Here is a 13,702-nt window from a genome sequence, read left to right on the forward strand (position 1 = left end):
TGTAATTATGTGGTGTGTAATTATGGGGCACTGAGTGGTATTTGGAGTGTATGTTGCATTGTGTGCAGTGTAAATATGTGGTGTGTAATTAGGTGGTACTGAGTGGTATTTGGAAAGTATGTTGCATTGAGTGCAGTGTAATTATGTAGCGTGTAATTATGTGGCACTGAGTGGTATTTAGAGTGTATGTTGCGGTGAGCGCAGTGTAATTATGAAGCATATAATTATGTGGCACAGAGTGGTATTGTGTGGGGAGTGCATGTTGAATTCAGTAGAGTGTAATTGTGTGGCGTGTAATTATGTGGCACTGAGTGGTATTGTTTGGAGTGTATGTTGCATGAGTGCAGTGTAATTATGCAGCATATAATTATGTAGCACTGAGTGGTATTGTGTGGAGTGTCTGTTGCATTCAGTAGAGTGTAATTATGTGGTGTGTAATTATGGGGCACTGAGTGGTATTTGGAGTGTATGTTGCATTGTGTGCAGTGTAAATATGTGGTGTGTGATTAGGTGGTACTGAGTGGTATTTGGAAAGTATGTTGCATTGAGTGCAGTGTAATTATGTGGCGTGTAATTATGTGGCACTGAGTGGCATTTGGAATGTATGTTGCATTGAGTGCAGTGGAATTATGTGGAGTGAAATTATGTGGCACTGAGTGGTATTTGAAGAGTATGTTGTATTGAGTGCAGTGTAATTATGTGGCGTGCAATTATGTGCCACTGAGAGGTATTTGGAGTGTATGTTCCATTGCAGAGTGTGTGAGGGTGCTGAGTGTGAGGGAATTGTGGCATGCTGCGCTTTAGATGAATATGTTTAAAAGGAAAGTGTGCCATATTGCGATTGCTACAATAGTTAATTGTGGATGCATTAACAATTGATGTGTGCACTGATTGCTGGTGGTGTGTGTGCCTGTAGAAATGGTGCACTGATGGCTGGTGGTGTGTGTGCCTGGTGAAAGCGTGCACTGACGGCTGGTGGTGTGTGTGGGCCTGGCCGGCTGGTGGTGTGTGTGCCTGGTGGAAGCGTGCACTGAAGGCTGGTGGTGTGTGTGCCTGGTGAAAGCGTGCACTGACAGCTGGTGGTGTGTGTGCCTGGTGAAAGCATGCACTGATGGCTGGCGGTGTGTGTGTGTGTGTGTGCCTGGTGAAAGCGTGCACTGACAGCTGGTGGTGTGTGCCTGGTGTAAGCGTGCCCTGACGACTGATGGTGTCTGTGCCCAGTGAAACTGTGCACTGACGTCCGGTGGTGTGTATGCCTGGTGAAAACGTGCACTGATGGCTGGTGGTGTGTGTGTGCCTTTTGAAAGCATGCACTGATGGCTGTTGCTGTGTGTGTGCCTGGCCGGCTGGTGCTGTGTGTGCCTGGTGGAAGCATGCACTGATGGCTGGTGGTGTGTGCCTGGTGAAAGGGCACACTGACGGCTGGTAGTGTGTGTGCCTGCTTAAAGCGTGCACTGATATCTGGTGGTGTGTGCCTGGAGGAATCGTGCACTGACGGCTGCTGGTGTTTGTGCCTGGTGAAAGCGTGCACTGACTGCTGGTGGTGTTTGTGCCCGGTGAAAGCGTGCACTGATGACTGGTGGTGTGTGTGTGCCTGGTGAAAGCGTGCACTGACGGCCGGTGGTGTGTATGCCTGGTGAAAGCGTGCCCTAATGGCTGGCGGTGTGTGTGTGTGTGCCTGGTGAAAGCGTGCACTGACGGCTGGTGGTGTGTGCCTGGTGAAAGCGTGCACTGATGATTGATGGTGTCTGTCCCTGGTGAGTGTGCACTGACGGCCGGTGGTGTGTATGCCTGGTGAAAGCGTGCACTGATGGCTGGTGGTGTGTGCGTGTGCCTGGTGAAAGCGTGAACTGACGGCCGGTGGTGTGTATGCCTGGTGAAAGCGTGCACTGATGGCTGGTGGTGTGTGTGTGTGTGTGTGCCTGGTGAAAGTGTGCACTGATGGCCGGTGGTGTGTATGCATGGTGAAAGCGTGCACTGATGGCTGGCGGTGTGTGTGTGTGCCTTGTGAAAGCGTGCACTGATGGCTGGTTGTGTGTGCCTGGTGGAAGCGTGCACTGATGACTGATGGTGTCTGTGCCAGGTGAAAGTGTGCATTGATGGCCGGTGGTGTGTATGCCTGGTAAAAGCGTGCACTGGTGGTGTGTGTGTGTGCCTGTTGAAAGCATGCTATGATGGCTGATGGTGTGTGTGTGCGCCTGCCTACTGGTGGTGTGTGTGCCTGGTGGAAGCGTGCCCTGATGGCTGGTAGTGTGCGTCTCTGGTGAAAGCGTGCGCTGACAGCTGGTGGTGTGTGCCTGGTGAAAGCGTGCACTGCCGTTTGGTGGTGTGTGCCTGGTGGAAGCGTGCACTGACGGCTGGTGGTGTTTGTGCCCGGTGAAAACGTGCCCGGATGACTGATGGTGTCTGTGCCTCGTGAGAGTGTGCACTGACGGCCGGTGGTGTGTATGCCTGGTGAAAGCGTGCACTGATGGCTGGTGGTGTGTGTGTGCCTGGTGAAAGCGTGCACTGACGGCCGGTGGTGTGTATGCCTGGTGAAAGTGTGCACTGATGGCTGGTGGTGTGTGTGTGTGCCTGGTGAAAGAGTGCACTGACGGCTGGTGGTGTCTGTGCCTGGTGAAAGCGTGCACTGCCATTTAGTGGTGTGTGTGCCTGGTGGAAGCGTATACTGATGGCTGGTGGTGTTTGTGCCCAGTGAAAGCGTGCACTGATGACTGATGGTGTCTGTGCCTGTTGAGAGTGTGCACTGACGGCCGGTGGTGTGTATGCCTGGTGAAAGCGTGCACTGATGGCTGGTAGTGTGTATGCCTGGTGAAAGCGTGCACTGATGGCTGGTGGTTTGTGTGTGTGCCTGGTGAAACCGTGCACTGACGGTGGTGGTGTGTATGCCTGGTGAATGTGTGCACTGATGGCTGATGGTGTCTGTGCCTGGCGAGAGTGTGCACTGACGGCCGGTGGTGTGTATGCCTGGTGAAATCGTGCACTGATGGCTGGTGGCGTGTGTGTGCGTGCCAGATGAAAGCGTGCACTGACGGGCGGTGGTGTGCATGCCTGGTGAAAGCGTGCACTGATGGCTGGTGGTGTGTGTGTGTGTGCCTGGTGAAAGCTTGCACTGGCGGCCGGTGGTGTGTGTGCCTGGTGAAAGCGTGCACTGACGGCCGGTGGTGTGTATGCCTGGTGAAAGTGTGCACTGATGGCTGGTGGTGTGTGTGTATGCCTGGTGAAAGCGTGCACTGGTGGTGTGTGTGTGTGTGTGCGCCTGGTGAAAGCGTGCACTGATGGCTGGTGGTGTGTGTGTATGCCTGGTGAAAGCGTGCACTGATGGCTGGTGGTGTGTATGCCTGGTGAAAGTGTGCACTGATGGCTGGTGGTGTGTGTGTATGCCTGGTGAAAGCGTGCACTGGTGGTGTGTGTGTGTGTGTGTGCGCCTGGTGAAAGCGTGCACTGATGGCTGGTGGTGTGTGTGTATGCCTGGTGAAAGCGTGCACTGATGGCTGGTGTTGTGTATGTGTGCCTGGTGAAAGCGTGCACTGACGGCCGGTGGTGTGTGTGCCTGGTGAAAGCGTGCGTGCCTGGTGAAAGTGTGCACTGACGGCCGGTGGCGTGTATGCCTGGTGAAAGCGTGCACTGATGGCTGGTAGTGTGTATGCCTGGTGAAAGCGTGCACTGATGGATGGTGGTTTGTGTGTGTGCCTGGTGAAACCGTGCACTGACGGTGGTGGTGTGTATGCCTGGTGAATGTGTGCACTGATGGCTGATGGTGTCTGTGCCTGGTGAGAGTGTGCACTGACGGCCGGTGGTGTGTATGCCTGGTGAAATCGTGCACTGATGGCTGGTGGCATGTGTGTGCGTGCCAGATGAAAGCGTGCACTGACGGGCGGTGGTGTGCATGCCTGGTGAAAGCGTGCACTGATGGCTGGTGGTGTGTGTGTGTGCCTGGTGAAAGCTTGCACTGATGGCCGGTGGTGTGTGTGCCTGGTGAAAGCGTGCACTGACGGCCGGTGGTGTGTATGCCTGGTGAAAGTGTGCACTGATGGCTGGTGGTGTGTGTGTATGCCTGGTGAAAGCGTGCACTGGTGGTGTGTGTGTGTGTGCGCCTGGTGAAAGCGTGCACTGATGGCTGGTGGTGTGTGTGTATAACTGGTGAAAGCGTGCACTGATGGCTGGTGGTGTGTATGTGTGCCTGGTGAAAGCGTGCACTGACGGCCGGTGGTGTGTGTGCCTGGTGAAAGCGTGCGTGCCTGGTGAAAGTGTGCACTGATGGCTGGTGGTGTGTGTGTGCCTGGTGAAAGGGTGCACTGATGGCTGGTGGTGTGTGTGTATGCCTGGTGAAAGCGTGCACTGATGTCTGGTGGTGTGTGTGTGTGTGTGCCTGGTGAAAGCGTGCATTGATGGCTGGTGATGTGTGTGTGCCTGGTGAAAGCATGCACTGATGGCTGGTGGTGTCTGTGCCTGGTGAGAGTGTGCACAGACGACCGGTGGTGTGTATGCCTGGTGAAATCGTGCACTGATGGCTGGTGGCGTGTGTGTGCATGCCAGATGAAAGCGTGCACTGACGGGCGGTGGTGTGCATGCCTGGTGAAAGCGTGCACTGATGGCTGGTGGTGTGTGTGTGTGTGCCTGGTGAAAGCTTGCACTGACGGCCGGTGGTGTGTGTGCCTGGTGAAAGCGTGCACTGACGGCCGGTGGTGTGTATGCCTGGTGAAAGTGTGCACTGATGGCTGGTGGTGTGTGTGTATGCCTGGTGAAAGCGTGCCCTGGTGGTGTGTGTGTGTGTGCACCTGGTGAAAGCGTGCACTGATGGCTGGTGGTGTGTATGTGTGCCTGGTGAAAGCGTGCACTGACGGCCGGTGGTGTGTGTGCCTGGTGAAAGCGTGCGTGCCTGGTGAAAGTGTGCACTGATGGCTGGTGGTGTGTGTGTGCCTGGTGAAAGGGTGCACTGATGGCTAGTGGTGTGTGTGTTTGCCTGGTGAAAGCGTGCACTGATGTCTGGTGGTGTGTGTGTGTGCCTGGTGAAAGCGTGCACTGATGGCTGGTGATGTGTGTGTGCCTGGTGAAAGCATGCACTGATGGCTGGTGGTGTGTGTGTGCCTCTGATGGTATGGTGTGTATGCCTGGTGAATGCGTGCACTGCTGGCTGATGGTGTCTGTGCCTGGTGAGAGTGTGCACAGACGACCGGTGGTGTGTATGCCTGGTGAAAGCGTGCACTGATGGCAGGTGGTGTGTGTGTGTGCCTGGTGAAAGCGTGCACTGACGGCCGGTGGTGTGTATGACTGGTGAAAGCGTGCACTGATGGCTGGTGGTGTGTGTGTGTACCAGGTGAAAGGTAGAAGGAAGCGCTATGGACTGTGTGTGAAATCCAAGAAAGAGTTCAGAATGCAAAGGCAGAGGGCAGCTCGGGTTACAAGCTGCCTTTGAAGAAGATCAGGCAGCGCTGGGCAACCATGCCAACATTCCAAGGAGCAGACGGTCGTTTACGTTAGAAGTGTGATGCCCTGAGGACATATGGCACTGTGAGGAGCCTGGGAGACACACGTAGACGCTAAGTGCCTGAGGAGATAAGGAGCGGAAGGAATTCCTTTGAAGTGTGATGCTGAGGCTCGGGAGAAAAGCGCGTGCACGGGCACATGCACTGTGCATTATCCGTCTCCCAAAGCCCTTGGTTTTAAGAGTTGGTTTCATCACAATAGTTTCGAGTAATAAAGTACTCGACCTAAAAAGAAGTCAAAGGGCTCTTGATGAAGAAATTTCTGCCTTAGCCTGGCCCCTTCATCTGATTCTGGGCCCATAGACTTGACTTTGACCCGCCACCAGGCTCTCAGGTTTGTCGGACAATTCTAGAATGTGATTTTGTTGCTGTGTTGATTCTGTTGTGTTTGCTTTTCCCTCACATGATTATTGGTCAATCTTAGACGTTGTGACGCTTTGTTTTTTCTGTTTTGTTTGCTTATACCCTTAGTGATGCATAATCTGTAAAGCGCTCTGATATCCTCGGTGGTCATGCTCGCGCTATATTAAACTTTCAAAATTAAATTAAATTATACTCAGCGGGTGCCGCTTCATTCGAGTCATACAGTTTCGTGAAATGCTTGATCCCGAGATGCTCTTGAATGGTGCATCTATGCTGGTAGTGGGACTAATTGAAAGGAAGGGTGCATTATTCACCTTCCAAAATTGTGACACATCCTTCATGCACAGGCGAGAGCTCGCTGCTCCAACCCTCTGTCCGAACATCTTCTTTCCTTCGTTTGATGGCTTGTTTGTAAGGCTTCCTACAATTCCTAATTTCAATCTGCGGCTTGGGCAGGTTTTTTAGGGCTTGTTTGAGGGAAGTAAAACTGCTGCAAAACCGCCCCCCTTTAACAGTTGTCCCACATTGCTCCAAAACCAGCCTCCACCTTTCCAGCCCACCAGGTGCCTGCTATGGCCAGTGCCCTGTTTGTTGTGCTGCCTTGCGCCATGCCATGTGTCCTTTTCCTTTTTAGGTCTCGCCTATGCAGCCCGCATGCGCTGAATAGGAGGACCTTTAGCCGCCGTTCTGCTCTTTTTCGAAGCACACCCTCGTGCTTGTGGCGGCATCCACCTTGCGGGAGCACGCAGGGCCGCACCACAAGCCTGAGTATGTGCTATGAAAAAGAGCAGACTGTGTGCGCACGTACACACACATGCACCACTTACGGGCCAGCAAACACATGATTGCAGTGCCAGCAGTGTGTTTTTCTTTTAATGTGACAAGCACGCGTGTGGCGTGCGTTTCAGAATATCAGCATTACTAGCTAATCAAACTGCAACACCGAGACATGCCACTGCGCCAGCTGGGCGCTTCCAAGCCATAAGTTTATTTGACTTGTTTCTGTTCTTTTTGCAGCTCCTCTCTCTTTCTACGTATCAGGTCTCTGTGTCCTTTCAAACAACCCCCGTTATCTCTCGGCCCCTCGCTACCACTGATCCCATCCAAACTGTTGTCTTCTGTTACTAAATGCAACGTTGTCCCCTCCCCTGAGTTCAGGCAAAAATACTTAAAGGGGCAGGCTGACTCCAGACCTGGTATCAGAATGCTTGTCGCTCCTCCTTTCCCATATTCACACACCTGTTCCTAGGAACATACCAGCGGTAGCCAGGTTTAAACAAAGTTTTGTTCTCTCTCTCCCAAAAACAAACTCAAGAGTACCTCCAGGAAACTGTGGATAGATATTTTAACTATGCAGCCAAAATAAAATGAACCTTAGTTTGCCCCCTCACAGCCTATGTGCTTGTGAACTGATTTTTTCTGTGTCACATAGTATCATGCATAGCGTAAAAACCTGTCTGTTTCTTTGCTATGTAACCAGCGGTCAAGGTGCGTTAAAAAAATATGGGACTGCTTTTAGGGAGCTTCTCATCTTTCTCCTTCTCTCCCCGTGTGCTCCCCCAACCCCTGTGATCTGTTTCTCATGTACTTTTAACCTGTTCCCTGGCTATCTGTTGTTGTCACTCTCGTGTGCTTTTCCTCCCGATCCTTATGTCACTGTGCTGTTTCTCGCACTCATGTGTTGTTACCCACCACCAACACCTTTGTAAAGCCCCTGAAACAGCCATGAGGAAGCAAAATGAAGTGTTCAATATTGCACACTGCATCAAGTCACAAATCTAGCTTGCAATTTCGAAATTAAAATGTGAGAACAATGAATTGAAACAATATTAATAAATTGGGTTTTGTTACTTTTTATTTCTAAATTAAGACCTAAAGCCCAAATGAACAAGCATTTGCAATGCAATACGTCTCGCATTAAGGCGAGTTTGAGCTATTAACATTGCAAATAACAATGCCTTTTATTTTTGTTTTCGTTTTTAGAACATAAATAAAAGGCATTGTCATTTACAATGCCAATAGCTTAAACTCACATAATTGCGAGACCTATTTCATTGCAAATGCTTGTTTTCTTTAAATCTTGGGCCTGACAGGTACAACCCAGGACCCCCGTACATGCTCCAACCTTCAGGGGCAGCCCAGGATACCCACCCCTGTCTGCCCAATTAGCACATTCTCACACAGCAGCCTCTCTCCCGCTGCTGCAGGAATCAGCATCTCTCTCCTGACTGCGGGAAGGGACCTGGTGTGGGTGGTAGCCACCCGCTCGCCCCAGACACAGGGACAGGGAGCGGGTCAGGCCCACCACAGAAGAGGAGAGTGTGACGCCACTTGCCCATCGTCTCTTCTTCTCTCGGGGGCACTAATTTGGGTATCCCGGGTTCCACCTTGCTGTCACCCCATCTTGGAGGAGTGCAACGGCACTCCCCATCCTTTGTGGCATCTGGTGCCCAGAGTGGAGTCCCGGGCCTCCCAAATTGTTAGACTGGCCAGGGGGTTGTGATCCCAAGGTCTCCTGAGGTCTAGGGAGGGGGGCCCATGTATGCTCCCTCCCAGGATTTAAAATTCAAAGTGTTTCTTGCAGTGATGCCAGGGCACTGGCCCGCCCCGTGGGCTTTCAAATACTTGGCAGAAGAGTTCCACACGCACTGTGTCCTCCCTGGGGGGAACAAAGGTCAAACCCTTTGTCCTTTTGTATTTTGGTGGGGAGCCCTAGCCATCTGGAACATTTCCTTAGGTCTCCTGGCTTCTAAGATGGCAAAGGTTTCAGGGAGCTGGTTCCACTGGCTCCCTGCATCAGCCTTTCCCTTCTTTCTCCTCTGGTGCTTCTCCCCTCCTTGGCATAGAAGCCCAGTTCTACCCCCAACTAGACCTAAGAGGGTGTAAGGGGACCAGCTTCACTGGACCTGGGGAGAGTCCCACTGGTGGGGGGCACCTGCAGTCAGAGTCCCTAGTCCAGGTGGGCACCAGGGAGCTTCTCCTTGCAGCTGTCTATGGCTGCCCCCTTCAGTCCCATTGTCCAGCATAAAACACACCCAAGGGAGAGCTCTCCCTTTTGTGCAAGACTTTTTAAGTGGGGGCAGAAAGTTCCAGAAGACAGGTGCCCCTGGCCAATTCTAAGGTGCCACATCACCTCTCCGCCCCTGTCTCAAGCTGCCTACACTGCATGCTGGGACAGTTCAAAATGGCGTAACCCCGGAGTCACTGGTCACATCTCCTGTGGGGGCCTCAGCTCTGCATCTCACTGACATCACTGCCAGTGGGTTCTCCCAACAAACCTTCAAAGCGGAGCCCCCTCTTGTGTTGGCTCCAGAGGTCTGGGCTCCCTCCTTTGTTCAGTGGGCTTAGGCTGGCCCATCCCTGGTTTAGGGTGACAGCTAATTGATGGATGCAGCTCCATCCTTCATTTCCTCCTCAGAAGCAGAGTGAAGCACTGTTAATTGCTCCCTTTGTGTGGAGAGATCTGTGTTTCTGCTGTTGGAGAGAAATGTAATTAACTTGGCACAGCAGGGTGACAAAAAGCCCGGGCTCTGATCCTGAGCCGAGCCAGAGAAATATGACAACCCTGGAGGAGCCATAAGTTGTACAGGTACTGTCTTGGAACTCTCAGATTCAGTTTTGATGCACGTTTCACCCAATGTTGACATGTCACTGGACTGTGTAGACAAAGGGGAGCCAACAGACAGGCAATCAAAAGTGAAAAATGCCGCAATATTAGAAGAGTAGAACTCATTGCCTTGCACATAGTAATTCTATCAAGGGCTCTGTTGTCGTACATGTTCCCTGCTCTCCTGAACTTGACTGAAAACAAAAGTGGGCAAGAAGCTTGATACCGTGATGGTGTAACAAATCCATGAGCCACACTTTCATCTACATACTGTTTAAGATATTCTTTGCCTTTTTCTAATCAAGTACACAAGACAATAGAGTGAAACCTGGAACCAGGGGCAATAAAATAAAAAACATAGCAATGGTTCCTAGTGAAAAGATACCTGATCAATACATGTCAATTAGGAGCAGGATTCAGTTATTTTAAAAGTAAATAATTCGCTTCATTTTATTCAAAATATTACTTCATATGATTTAACACGAGTAGTTCGAACAAAAAAGAATGAGGGACATCAGCCATAGAGGCTGTTTAAGAAAATAATATTTTAATTTCAATGATTGTGCATAGTGCTCACACGATCACACACTTCATGAATTTATAAAAACAAAATTGCAATTGATTACGAAAATACAACAGCACACGTTATGACATGCGAGGGCATTTGCACAGGCACATTAAACATGAAAGCAATTAAAGACATATGCAGGAGAATTCACTTTCTAAAGTACCCATTTTTCACTGAGATGCAAAATCCAAACAACAACAGAACAGCAAATAGGCGTATGATTTGAGTTGTTTATTCTCTATCATCACATTAATCCTCATTGTCAAATGTACTAAATAGATATGCAGGGACATCACTTTTCAGCAAGGCAAGCACCCTGAGTGATGCACATAATTTAATTAGCACATATAAAGTTACTATGATCAGGATGACTGCAATCAAAATTTCAGAAATCTTTGTTCCCCAATTCCTGACTATCCCGGACAACCAAGACCAGATGCTACTCAAGTTAAATTCCAATTTCCAAACTATTTTGAATCGTGAGTAAATTTTTCACACTATGTTTAAAGTTGTTTATTTGTTTGTGTATGCTAAGTGGAGTGTTAGGGAGGTGAGTACCTACTATTGCACAAACCACTCCCCAGCCCCGCTGCAAGAAGCTAGTCTAAAGCCATTCTATTCTGCAGGATAATGGACTTGTGGGCATCTAACTGATCTGTTATCGAACCTAGGGAAATGGTGGTGGCATTTGCTGCTTCTTCCAGTATCTTAACATGTTAATATCTTCCAGTGTCTAATCATTCAGATGGTCTACCCTACACAATAGTTGGGAAATAAACTGGAGATAAGCCTGCTAGTTTCCGAGACCTTGTACCATTCCCAACGCCTTTGGAGAGAGTAAACACCTCAGAGGGCAAGGGAAACAGCAAAACAGCAGCCATGAACAACAACAGCGACACGCGGCTGCACATGACCGAATCTCTGCCATGCACGGACACCATAGAAGACAGTTAAGCGGAGGGCCCCTGTCCAGAGAAGGAGGAGGAGTGCCCGTGCCCGGACACGCAGAAGAAGGATGAGTGCACAGATGAAGTTGCGGGGTCCAGAGGAGCGTCTAGTGCCCCGTCAAAGAGTAAGGCTGCAAATCCATCACAGACAGCCCAGAGTACCGGGCCAGTGGGTGAACAGCCTTTACAACGCGGCTGTTACACCGCCATGCCGTTACAACGCGGTCTTTTCAACGCAAGTCGTTACCATGACTTGCGCTGGAGGGCGCTGCAGGACAAGGAATTTTTTTTATTTTACTATCCAACACCTTCCCTACTGTACGTAGGCTGGTGTTGGAATAGTAAATTAAAAAATTTCGAAGTCCGCACCCCCTCCAACGCAAGTCGTGGTAACGACTTGCGTTGAAAAAACCGCGTTGTAACGGCACGCATTGAAACAGTACGCATCGTAATGCCGTACATCCGGGCCAAGGGGGCCTCCGACGCATAAGGAGGATGAGTGCCTAGATGAAGTTACGGTGTCCAAGGGAGCGTCTGGTGCCCCACCAAACGGATCCCCGGTCCAGCCGAAGGACAGCAAGACACCCGAGGCAGGGAAACAAGTCCCAGATGAGGGTGCGCCCGCCCAGACCACGCAGCCTGCTGAACCACCCCCGATAGCCTCCAAGACTGCGGCTGATGCAAATAACTCTGCGTCTGGACCGTGCTCGTTGACGTGGACGATGTGCTGGCGGACTTCAAATCTGCCGTTCTGAAATTCTGGCGGGTAACGTACCCCCACGAACCCTTCATGCCACTGGAGGATCGGCGGGGATACCACATTAAAGACTTGTTTTTTTTTCATTTTCAGTTACTACAAATGCCCCTGCGTATTCGACCAGATCTTAAGATGGCCACCCTAACACTTCACTTCAGGCCAGGCCATAGAGATTCATAGGGACTGACTGAATCCGAACTTGCAATGACTCGTACCCCCTGCCTGACTTCCCCGCCCACCCACCAGGACCTTTACCCTGCAAACTTCTCTCGACAGCTGAGACTGATGCCCGGTGGAGCTACCTTGCGAGCTAAAGGGGAGATTTTTTTGATTTTCTTTGATTTTGAAAGTTTTCTAGAGCGCGATCAAGACCCTTGCGGATATCAGAGCGCTTTACAATCAGTGAAGAACAATTATACAACAAAATAGAAACAAGTATACATAGCATAATGTGGAAAGTAAATCAAAACTAAAAACGGGTAGATCAGGTATAAATAACATATTGTGTAGAGTAAATCAAAACAAAAAGGTGCAGAACAAGAAAGCAACTGTGTGTTTGAACCAGTGAGATAAAAGCAATGCCGGTAGAGGTACACATGAACTCATAGTTTCCTTAGATAATGATCATGTGAATTTGTCCATGAGAATCGCTTTTACTTCCTTTTTGAAGAATGCCGTAGATGTGATAAGTCTGTTTTCTGGGGGTAGTGTGTTCCAAATCCTAGGAGCCATCCCTGAGAAGGAACGTTTATAAGTTTTCATCTTGTTGAATCTGTGTGGCTTCAATAGTAGGTTTTCCGAACTTCTTGTGGATCTGTTACCACCAGATTTAGTCAGTGTGGTGTCATGTGTCACCAGGGGACAGGGATAACCTACGCCACTGATTCGGCTCTACAGACACTTAAAGAGCACACACAGACTCGGTTTACTAATCTGAGCCGAAGACCCCGTGCGGTCTCGAGCTCCTTTATTTATACCCTCAGGCGGTCCCACCCTCGGGGTGTGTGAGCCTGCGTACATGTGTGGACGGACCGGGTGGCTCCGTCATTACATCCCTCCAATCTTACGGACACATAGTCCCACCTAGGGTGATCCTCATATCTTGATCAGGTGCCAGGCATAATCTTTTAGTTTCTGACTGGGAGTCGGGTTTGGCCGTAGACTGTATCTCCGGCTTCTTGGATTCTCACTGGTCTCTGGCTCCTCGGGATGTTCCGTAGGGACACTGGGGCTTGCCGCGGCGATCTCCTGGTCAGTTGTTCTTTCGGATTTGGTTCTAGGTTGTGTCACCACTTCTCCACTTTGGCCTTAGGAGGTCTCTGCGAACATAGGTTCTTCTCCGTGCTCGGTCTCTCCAGTATGTTGTTCTGCAGTTTCCCACTCTCTTGAACCACAACATGTTCCGCGTGACCACTCGGGTGCCTCGTGCCACCGAGACCATGGTTCCAAGAACGTTGACCACTTCCCATACCTCCAGCTCGTACGTGGTGCGGTATTTCCAGTTTGGGTGTCGGTCCTTGAGTATTACTCTATCTCCGACCACGATGGACATGGGTCGAGCTCTTCGAGCTTGGCTAGCTCTGTCATTTGTGAGTTGTCTTCTGTTCTGTGTGGCGTTTTGGACGAGTTCTAGGGGACTCCAGGATGGACCAGCCGGCACACAGTCCTTGGGGATTTTCGGGAACAGGAGATGTGCCGGGGCACACCGTGTGGTGCAATGGGGTGTTTGGCGGTATGCACTGAGGAACTGAGAGAGAGACTCCTCCGCCTCTTCTACTTTATCCACCCCAATTCTAAGGGTATGATTCAGCGTGCGCATGAACCGCTCAACCTCTCCATTTACCTGCGGCCACTGCGGGGTAATCTTCCTGTGTCTGACACCCCTGGAAACCAGATAGGTTGGGATCCTTGCCTTGGAAGGGTGGCCCATTGTCTGATCGGATCTCCTCGGGCAGGCCCATCATTGCGAAT

The sequence above is a fragment of the Lissotriton vulgaris genome, chromosome 5, assembly GCF_964263255.1.
Source record: "Lissotriton vulgaris chromosome 5, aLisVul1.2, whole genome shotgun sequence".
Taxonomy (NCBI): Eukaryota; Metazoa; Chordata; class Amphibia; order Caudata; family Salamandridae; genus Lissotriton; species Lissotriton vulgaris.